Source organism: Pan paniscus, chromosome 2 (assembly GCF_029289425.2).
Source record: "Pan paniscus chromosome 2, NHGRI_mPanPan1-v2.0_pri, whole genome shotgun sequence".
In the NCBI taxonomy this organism is placed as follows: Eukaryota; Metazoa; Chordata; class Mammalia; order Primates; family Hominidae; genus Pan; species Pan paniscus.
The window spans coordinates 108,173,978-108,184,898 of NC_085926.1; positions in this window are offsets into that span (position 1 = coordinate 108,173,978).

A 10,921-nucleotide genomic window follows, 5' to 3' on the forward strand; every position below is an offset into this window, starting at 1 on the left:
GAGCGCGAACCCTACTGTGAATGGCGCATGCAAGGGATCTAGGTTGCCACACTCCTTATGAGAATCTACTAACTCCTGGTGATCTGAGGTGGAACAGTTTCATCCCCAAACCATTCCCCTGGTACCCCCTCCTGCCTGTCCCCCACTTTACAGTGAAAAAATTTTCTTCCACGAAACCAGTCCCTGGTGCCAAAAAGGTTGGGGACCGCTGTTCTAGGAGACTGGTTATACATACAAAATGTCTTTAATTACAAAAGGAATCCACATGTTCCATTTCCTGTGAATTTTGGCTAGAGATTTTCTAAAGAGTTGAAAATTATGCATCCTTGAAATGGCAGAATTTAACTGCTAATATGCTACTAATTATATGTTGTATTATTCTAAAAAGACAAGAGAGGGATTTAAGTAGGAGATATGCATAAGATGCAAATTTCATATCAGTTTTTACAGGATAGTGTTGTAAAATAATTAAGATCAAATACTTGAAATGACATAATTATATCTATCATGTCCTTTCGTTTAGAAACTGTTAGCTCCTGTGGAGCTCTATGTTTTCTTAATCACTTTGCAACATCTCGGCCTAGTGAGCTTACTACCCTGTTTTTCTCTGAGTCCTTCTCTAGCTTTCTAAATTTAAATACTCTCCAAACTTTTATCTATTTTTGTAACTCTTTCCTCCCACTTCTTCTGCTTTGGGCTCATCTCCTCACGTCCAACCTAAATTCCTTGAGCTTGGGTCCTTCCCTAGCTTTCTAAATTTAAGGGTGCCTTAAGATCAAAACTTCAGCTTTTTGCTCTTCTTTGTCTAGACTGTTTAGTTATTGTCTCTTGAGGAAATTATCTGCTTCAGTGATCATTTCTGATGACTCTCAAATCTACACATTCAGCATTGCCATCATCTTTCCTAAGTTTAGCATGTACAACTAGATGCTAAGTATCTGCAATTGAACAAATCAGTGTTACCTGAACTAAAAAATGATATAGCACAGAATGACAGTAACATATAATTGGCGTGGGAAGAGTAAACAAACTTTTCTTTTAAGCTTTTTTCCCCTCTGTCAAATAGCATATTTCTTTTAGCAAAGTTTAAAAGTTCCCTACATCTCTTGACTCAAAACATTGCAGTTATGTGACATTCCTTATTCCAAGTTTTCTTTAAATTCTAGTCAAAACACTTTTGAAATCATTATGTGAGCCTGGCAAAGTATATACAAATAAACAAGATTAGCCAGACAAACTCTAAGAAAGGATGATAATAGGGATACGCCATATATGTTATCGTAGCTGTTTTTAAGTTTAATTTATGTTCTATAAACACTGGTGCAATAGAAAATAATTTTTAAACAAAACAATTAACTGAGGAAATCAAAAAGGAAAGGTGTGTATTGGCTGGGCTGTAAAAAAAAAAGTTTTGTCAATGAGAAATCAAAAACAAATTGAAAAGGCCAACAATCGCACAAGCAGAAACCATTTCCCATCATTATTTTATATACTATATCAACAACCTGTGAGAGTGGCTCTCTTATAACAATCTCACTAGTATTATATATGAGTATTTTTAAAAGAAATACCTCTAGCAGATGGTATCTTTTAAAAGTTTCTTGTTAATAAGTAGGTTAAGAAAATATTGCTCCATGCTCAATTAGGTAGTTAGCTGCAGAGATGTCTAAAGAAGGTTGAACAATTTAAAAGCAAAACTGTTCTAAGCTCTAATTTTGCCAGAGTCAGAGAGAGTTAGGTGTTCTTTTTAAAAAAAAAAACAAAACAAAACTGTTTTGTTGTTTTTGTTGTTGTTGAGATTTTGGTGTTCTAACATTGGTCAGAAGTTAACTGCATCTTGTAAATGAGTAGAATACTAATACTATTACTTTGAAACAGCTGCATTAACTTAGAGGAGCATAGAAGCTCAGTAGCGAGAGCCTGACTCTGAACAGTGTTACTGTTTATAGAAAAATAACCCAGGGGGATTCAGAAATGACCTAAGTATAATATACAGGGAAAGTAAACTAAGACTATCATGTATCTGTTGTTGAGAAACAACTAATATCTCATATTCTGTACAATCAGGGCTTTCTAAGCAAAAATTACTGGGAATCAGGATTAAGAGATGTTTGAATGGTAAACAGACCTGAAGACCCATCTCCCCTGGAGCCATTTATTTACATTCCAAAGGGTTGCAAACATCTAGGGATTTTTCTCGGCTCCCTCGGAGAGGATATGTTTGTTAGAAACAGAATTTCTTCTCTCTGGAGAGAAAGAGGGGCTGCTGTGCAGCTGTTTCTATATAAGCTGCGAAATGTATAATCTTAGTGATCCTCTCTTCTCCTAGAGACTCTCTCTATATGTACAGAGTTCATCTTCCCTCATCACGTCACCTTGAGGAAGAGAAGGGGGCATGGGAAACTTGTGTCATTATTGTTTTAAAAAATAATGGGACTGATCTTTGGTGCAGAAACCTTGTATTTGCTCTCAAGTTAAATACATATTTAAGCTGTATCATCTGTTTGTGTCATTTGTGAATATTAAAAGGTACACAGAACTAGAATGTAGAGTGTGATTCTCTCTTTTGTTGTTAATAATAGTGGTTCCAACTTATTATTTATTCTTACAGTCACAGTGTGTAAATACTACTACTTGTTTGCATAGCACTGTGGGCACTCTGGGCTTCATATGTCTTTAGAGACTACAGAGCTTTTAAGAGAGGGGAATTGCTAACAAACGTGGAAGCAAAAGAGACCAAATTAAAACAAAAACAAAACAGTAACATTACTTCCGGGTCTTTGAGCCATGACGCTGTGAACTCCAAATATCTGAGACAAGTCTCAGTTAATTTAGAAAGTTTTGTTTTGTTTTTTTTTTGCCAAGATTGAGAACGCGCGCCCATGACACAGTCTCAGGAGGTCCTGACGACATGTGCCTAAGGTGGTCAGAGAACAGTTTGGTTTTATACATTTTAGGGAGACATGAGACATCAATCAACATACCCAAGACGAACATTGGTTTGGTCTGGAGAGGAGGGACAACTGGAAGCAAAGGCGGGAAGATTCAAAGCAGGGAGGGAGCTTCCAGGTCATAGGTAGATAGGTGACAAATCGTTGCATTCTTTTCAGTTTCTGATTAGCCTTTCCAAAGGAGGCAATCAGATGTGCATTTATCTTGGTGAGCAGAGAGGAGACTTTGAATAGAATGGGAGGCAGGTTGGCCCTAAGCAGTTCCCAGCTTGACTTTTTCCTTTAGCTTAGTGATGGGGGGCCCCAAGATTTATTGTCCTTTCACAATACTTACTAATACTGAATAGAATGGATTTGCAAGGTCCACAAAGGTCCACAGAGAAATCATTCTCAAATAGAGTTTAAAAATCATTCAGGTGAAAACATCTAAAATCCTCCCTAATTTTTTTTTTTATTCAATGGTCAAATGAGAGGGTTAGAGAAAGTTTATCATAGTGAGTTTTTCCATAATGTGAAATTTTACTCACTTCAAATAAATGACTTTTGTTCTGAGATTTGTTACCAATGTTTGAAATTTGAACCTTCTTCTAAAGAACAATGGTAACGGCGAATTAAATTTTATTTGTTGGTTTATTACATGGTTGATGAAATGCCGCTACTATTGTTTTAAAGTTCTGTTGACAATGACAGCATGAAGTCTCAAAACCAGTGCTTTAAATGACTTGTGTTTCTTACAGTGGTTGATACATTTAGTTATAGCATCAGCCTTAAATAAAAGTAGATTCCTTGTGTTAGGATGCAGTAAGCTGAATCCCAGGTTTGAATAACTCAGAGAAGTATGAGAATACAAGCAAATAAGTCACTTTTACATTTTAAAGTAGAAAAGATATCACTTTGCTAATATCTGCATAAATATTTATCTTCTAATATATAAAAGACATGAAACATTTTAAGTAAATACAACATCAAGGTAAATCAAATTTCTTCCTTCATGAGTTTCTTCTTAAAGGTATTTCTCATTTCCTTCTGGAATTGAGAAACACATTTAAGCAGACAGTATTCTTGCTGAACATAGTTTTATTAAAGTTCTTAAGAAGGCTGAGAGAAAGGGGCCAGAGTATTCAGGAACTTGTCAACCTTTTTTAAGGCCATTAGACTTCATCTTTATGGCAACAGGAAGTAACTGAAGAATTTCAATTATGTGTGCACTACGAAATCATACATATGAATATTTATAAATGATTCCCTCTGGCTGCTGAGAAGAAAATGAAGTGTTGGAAGGTGTAATAGGTGAGAGATATGAATGGCAGCAAAAGCAGGGTGGAGTCAGACTTGTGATCAACAAATTAGTGAATAGTCCAAAGTACATGTGTTGACTAATTTCTTCTACATAACCATTTACGAAGACATAAACTCTTAATATAGTAGAGGTGAGTAGTTAGAATTTGCTTCAACAAATAATTTAAATTATATGGCTTGAAACTGTTTATAAGACTTTCTTATATTTGAGGTAGGTTAAGATTGGATCATGTATAGTTATACCTATATAAATACAGTTATAGACATATAGATAACTATTTGCATTTCTATTATGCATAAAATTTTATAAACAGTAAATACTGTATAATGGCTGCTTTAAAGGTGAATAACATTCCAAGTGTTTCTTCACATTTTGAAGGGAGATAAAACCAGAAAAAAAAGCCCCCCCAAAAAGAGATAGTTAATGGGTACAAAAATACAGTTAGATAGAAGAAATGAGATCTAGTGTTTAGTAGCACAATAGGGCTACTATAATTAGCAATAATTTATTTTATATTTCAAAATAACTAAAAGAATGGAATTGGAATGTTCCTAAAACAAAGAAATGATAAATGCTTAAGGTAATGGACACCTGAATTACCCTGATTTTATTATTACACAGTGTATGCTTGAATCAAAATATCACCTGTACCCTATAAATATGTACAAATATCTTTAACAAGTAAAAATTAAAAAATTTAAAAAACAACTGCCAAAATCTCATTAGTCTTTTTTTTTTTGAGATGGAGTTTCACTCTTGTTGCCTAGGCTGGAGTGCAATGGCGCAATTTCGGCTCACCACAACCTCCGCGTCCCAGGTTCAAGCGATTCTCCCACCTCAGCTTCCCGAGTAGCTGGGATTACAGGCATGTGCCACCATGCCCAGCTAATTTTGTATTTTTAGTAGAGATGGGGTTTCTCCATGTTGGTCAGGCTGGTCTTGAACTCCTGACCTCAGGTGACCCACCCACCTTGGCCTCCCAAAGTGCTGGGATTACAGGTGTGAGCCACCGCACCTGGCCTAATCTCATTAGTCTTTAAAAAAAACTTTAATTTCTACCTGTCATCTCTTCATTGTAATTAATCCACTCTGGTCAAACTCAATTAACTAACAATGTTTTTACATTTCTTTATCACAATTTTGGTTTGATTTAGGATCCTGAACATTGGGAGAAAAGCAGATGAAGTGTGTGCAAAAACCCAGTGCATTACTATGTGTCCTCTCCTGTTTCGGCGTTTCTACTTTCATTCCTTGAACTGACTCCAGTGATCTTAGGCTTAGAGTTGCATTTATAACCTTCTCTGGGAAAATTTTTTATAGCTGTGTTTTGAAGCAAGCAGAACATCAAGAAAATAGTTGCTCAGATATGTGTGAAAAGAAATTGCAGGTATGCCAAGATATTTCGGAGGAAATGTGTGAAGGCTCTATTTTTTTAGATGAAAAGCGAGTTAGGTCACCTATATATAGGATTTCACCTGATTGTACTTATTTTATTTAGTTAAAACCTGAATTAAAGTATTATCTGTCTAATGGATGTTTGGATAAATTAGATTAACGCTTAATTTGCTCTTATAAGTCTAGCTGAAAAAAAAGAAAGATTGTAACCACCCCTACTTGCATCCACATTTTCTGGCAATTCCCCTCCATAACCATCCCACATATACATTCCATTATGGAATAAGAATAAAAAGAAAAAAAAAAAAAAGGGAGAGCCTATACTGAGACAAAGAGAGGCCTGGGTTCCAGTCCGTTTTATCACTCACTGTAGTGAGATGTTAGACTAAGGATCTGAATTCCTTATTGCTTGGTCAAAATATTCAGAAGTCTTTTAGAGTTTGAAACCCAATAAAAAAAAAGTCTTAGGCCATTAGGATAATGTATTGACTGTTGTAATCAAACTGAACCAAGCATAGGAATGGAGTTCAGGGATGCCCAGAAAGAGAGACTCCAGTACCACCAGAATTTCTCTCTTCACTTCCCTTCCCTTCACCTATTTTCTCTTAGATAATTTTTTTTTAATCATTATAGCTTTTCCACCAGAAAGGAAAGAACTTACGTATCTTAGATCTAATTGAAAACATTCCAGGGAAGAGCTTTGATTAAAATGTCCAACTTTTATTGTCTACATATAAATCCAGGAAGATGAAATAACATAATTGACAGTAGCCACTGGAGTGTACTGAGTGAAGTAAGCAGAGAAACAGGTCCCCAGATAAGGGGATGCTAACCAAAAATCAGAGAAGTGATTAGCATAGAAGAAATTAGATATCAAATAGGCTAATAAGGTTACCGTGAGAACTATAAATATGTATGTCAATAGATAAAACCTAGCCTGGCATGTATTAAACACTATATACACATAGATTTTCTCTTTATTTTGTTTTCTCCCTTAGAGATGGCATAATGCTTGAAATAATGCTAGCACATCTTAATTCTACTGTATCTTCAATCTTTGCAGTCAAACTTGATACATTTCATCTCTTCAAGGATTCCTTTGAAATCCAAGATTGTTCAATTAAAAAACTATCTCAGATGAAGAAGGCAGCATGATGTTGTGGTAAATAAGCATACATTTTTAGAGTCATATAGAGTTGGGTTCTAACATTACTTTTGCCATCTGCTAGCTCTGTACCATTGAGGAATTAATTTTTGTATAGCTCAGTGCCTTCATCTATAAAATATGAATAAGGCAATTTCAGGATGCAATAATGTTTATAAATTGCTTAGCAGAGTGTTTGGAAACAAATAAGTAAATTATAATTCTTACTGAGGCAGTTCTGCAGCTCCTTTATTTTTCAAGGGATCCTGACCTGCCAACTTATCCTAACCAGGACAACCCAATTCCTTAAAGATGACCAATAGACATTCGCTGAGTGTTCAATCCTTGGAGTTTTTGATCTTTAAATATTTCCTATACAGAGATTCAGACAGTTTTGTTTCAAAATAGAAAGTCATAAAAACAAAGACCATGTAAATCAATGAGAGGAAAAAATTAAAAGGTACATCAGTTGTCAATTCTAATTTCAATTTTTCCATTTACATATTTACTGAACCTGAAGAAGTCTTTAGCTTTCCTCATTTTATCTGATTAAATATTGTCATCTGTAAATCTAAAATGAGACACTGCAGTTCAATATCACAGCTTGCATGTGAAGAAGAAAATGATACAGGATACTATGAAAAGTAAAACTATGAGGTATAATTAACCTACAATAACAGGTTGTTAAAATGAACATATGGCATACTGACTGTTTTCATTACTCATATGTATCAAATATTTCAGTGAATCTAAAACTGCTGGGATCTATTAATTTTAAAAAATAATTAAATTTCTTTCAAAGTTAGCAAAACACACTCTATCCTATCAAACCATCTCTTAAATGTAACCTTTTAGCAAGTACAGTCACAAGCTTGCTGTCCTCACATTGGGTTAGGCATAGTCAGTAGAAAGATGCATGTTACTTTATTTTGTGGTGCTTACATTTTGTTGGGAAGAAGATATCACAGAGAACAGGACAAGTCAGTGGCTCAGGAAGCCATGGGAATTCACTGCTCTGATCTTTCATGAGAAAACCTGCTGAAAGGAGTATAGTTAGATGCGCCATTCACACTGAGACTTTTCTCTCCTCAGGCTTCTTCCACCTAATCACTGCACGGCGGGGGTACACCAGGCATTCCACTGTTGCCTAATGTGTCACTCATCTAATAGGCAAGTTTTGATCTGGGGCTTCCCATCAGGCATGTCACAGCTTTCTCAGAGCATCACTACAGACTGAGGCTCTTCCCCAATCCTCCTTTCTTCTTCTTTCCTTTCACAGGTGCCATCTTTGTTGGTTTAAGCTGCTATAACAGAATACCACAGACTGGGTTATTACAAACAACAGAAGTTTATTTGGTTTACGGTTCTGGAGGCTGAAAAGTTCAAAATTGAGGGACCACATCTGATGAGGGCCGCCTTGTCATATGATCCTGTAGTGGAAGGCAACAGGGTGACAGAGAACAGGAGAGAGAAGGCATGAGAGAGCCAAGTCTTACTTTTATAACAAACCCACTCCTGCCATAACAGCATTAATCCATTCATGATGGTAGAGCCCTCCTGACCTAAACATGTTATATTAGGTTCTGCCTCCTGAGACTGTTGCATTAAGGGTTGTTTTCAATGCCTGAACTGCGGAGGATACATTCCATCTATGTCAGGTCCTCAGCCTGCATTGGAATCTGAGGCCTCCTCTCACTTCTGCTCCTTCCTCCTTTATTATTTATAGGCATTTCATCCAGTAAATCTCTTGCATGAGTAATTTTATTCTGATGTCTTCTTGTCAAGGAAACACACTGATAAAGTATCCAAATGAGCACTAAAATCAATGATTCTGTGATTCTGTGATTGAGGTTCTAGTTAAATGATGGTAATAAAATCATAATGAGGTTTCCAGTTATTTTTAAAAATCTAATGAAAGCCATATTTTTATCCTGACTTGTTCTGCATAAATTATTATTTCCAGTTACATTTAGCTTTCTAGAAAAATAAAATAAAAATGAAATATTTAGTGTTTTGTCTTGCCTTCCTTGTCCACAATCCTATTTTGAAGTGTATTTGCACCCTCACCTCTTCACTCTGGTCTCAGCTGATTGTACCAAGGGCCTCTCTGGTCCCTGGAAAGACACCCCTTGTCCTGGGCTAAGCTAATTAAATTTCCTTTAGAAATAATAAATAGAATTAACATAAAAATTGTAGTGCATGCCTGGAGTTTGAAGAATACATAGATGTTTGTTGGATACTCAGCTGGAACACAAGAGTATGACAATCAAGAGAGAAAAGGATAAAAATAGAGACAAGACTATAAAGAAAAATAGAGACAAGACTATAAAGACTCTGAGAGGTGGAGAGAACACCTTTGTTTTCACTTTCCATTTTTGTCTCTGGTCCTAAGTTCTGTCCATACATAATTCTCTCTCTACAATTGTCTAAGAAACTTAACTATTTGAATATTGAAGTAATTGGGGAAATACTTCAATAGAAAATAAGATTGAACTAGTTAACTGAAGCAAATTAGTGAGAGCCAGTGAATCGGAGGACATGATGAGAGGTATAAAAATTTATCCTAGAGGCAGCATCAATGAGATCCAGAGATACATTCAGGAAAAAAGTGGAGGATAAATTATACCTGGAGTGACATTATTCATTCTTGTTTAATAGATGCTTGTGAGGATTGTTGGGGATTTAAAGAATAGTCTCGGCGATTTAGACGCTCTTCGTGTAACGATGGGAAAGTAAGTGCAGAGATAACATTAAAAGAAAATGATGTAAGTCAAGGGAGTCAAGAGATAAAATGCCAATAGAGAGACCTAGGGAGGAAGTTTAAGGTAGGAAGAAATGTCATCACTTTGATGTTTCCCAAGGTGGGAGATGACATTTGAGATGAATACTAAATGATAGATACAAATTTTATGGACATTTTGTGGAGGAGGCTATATAAGTGCAATGGCAAGAAACACAGGGGTTAGAGTCAAGCAAAGGATAATTCATTTTTTAACATAATCTCCACACAGTAAATGGCAGGGCAGGTGTAGTCTACACTTTATGGAGTCTTGATTTCACTGTTAAAGATCCTGACATAAGAGTTGACAAAACTAGATGACTGACTTGTGTATGGTGAACAAAGAAGAGAGAAGATCTGAAAAATTTCCTGGCTCAGAAGGATAAAAAAATGATAGTCCACTGACTGAAACTGAGAAGGTGTATGAAGGAATTAAGTTGATAGAAAGATGTAGTGGTATAAATATAAAGTAATAAAACTTTAGGGCAAGAGTGGTAAGCTTGAGAAAACCACAGTGGCTTGCTAAACAATTTAAAGGTAGGATTTGCTTTTTAATATCTAACCCTCACTTAAAAATACTCTTTCTTACAATTTTACTGCAGTCTCTGCTACTTAAGGTCCCTAGGTTTCCCATCTTTAATTTTACTTAATATAAACCATTTCAATACAGTGGGAATAGATTTGTATAAATACTTACTTCTCCCAATACTATATATATTTTAACCTTATCATTACTCCCTGTAAAAAAATGTGAAATATTAGTAATCACACTAAGGGGGGTATTCTTTGGCATATGAGAAAAAAGAGTCTTCAATTCTGCACTAAAATTATGCCATAAGACTTCCTGCCACCTCTGCTTATACACAATGTTACCTCTGGCCTGTATGTAACCTGAAAGCATGGAGTAAGAGACAAATTTGGAAGTGTAGGTTGAAGATGTAGATTTAGGAGTCATCATCCAAAATATAAAGTAAATTAATTCATCTGTTTTATAAATACTTATTAAATATTTGCTATGAGCCAGGAACTCTTCTGGGTGATAGGGATACGATAGTGAAAAAAAACTCAGAAATTCCTGACCGTGTGAATTTTACATATGAGGAGAAAGATAAACAACAAATATATATAAGTAATTAATGCATAAATTTATAAATATGCAAGTAATTTTATTTAAAATTGCTAAATATGATGTACAGCAGGAAAAGAGGGGACAGAAGAACTGAAGAGTAGGAAAAAATGTAATTTAAAATAATCAGGAAGACACCATTAAGAGGGTAACATTTGAGCAGACTTGAATGGTGTGAGGGAATGAACATCAAGAAGAAAAGGCATTGAGCAGAGAGAACATGTGT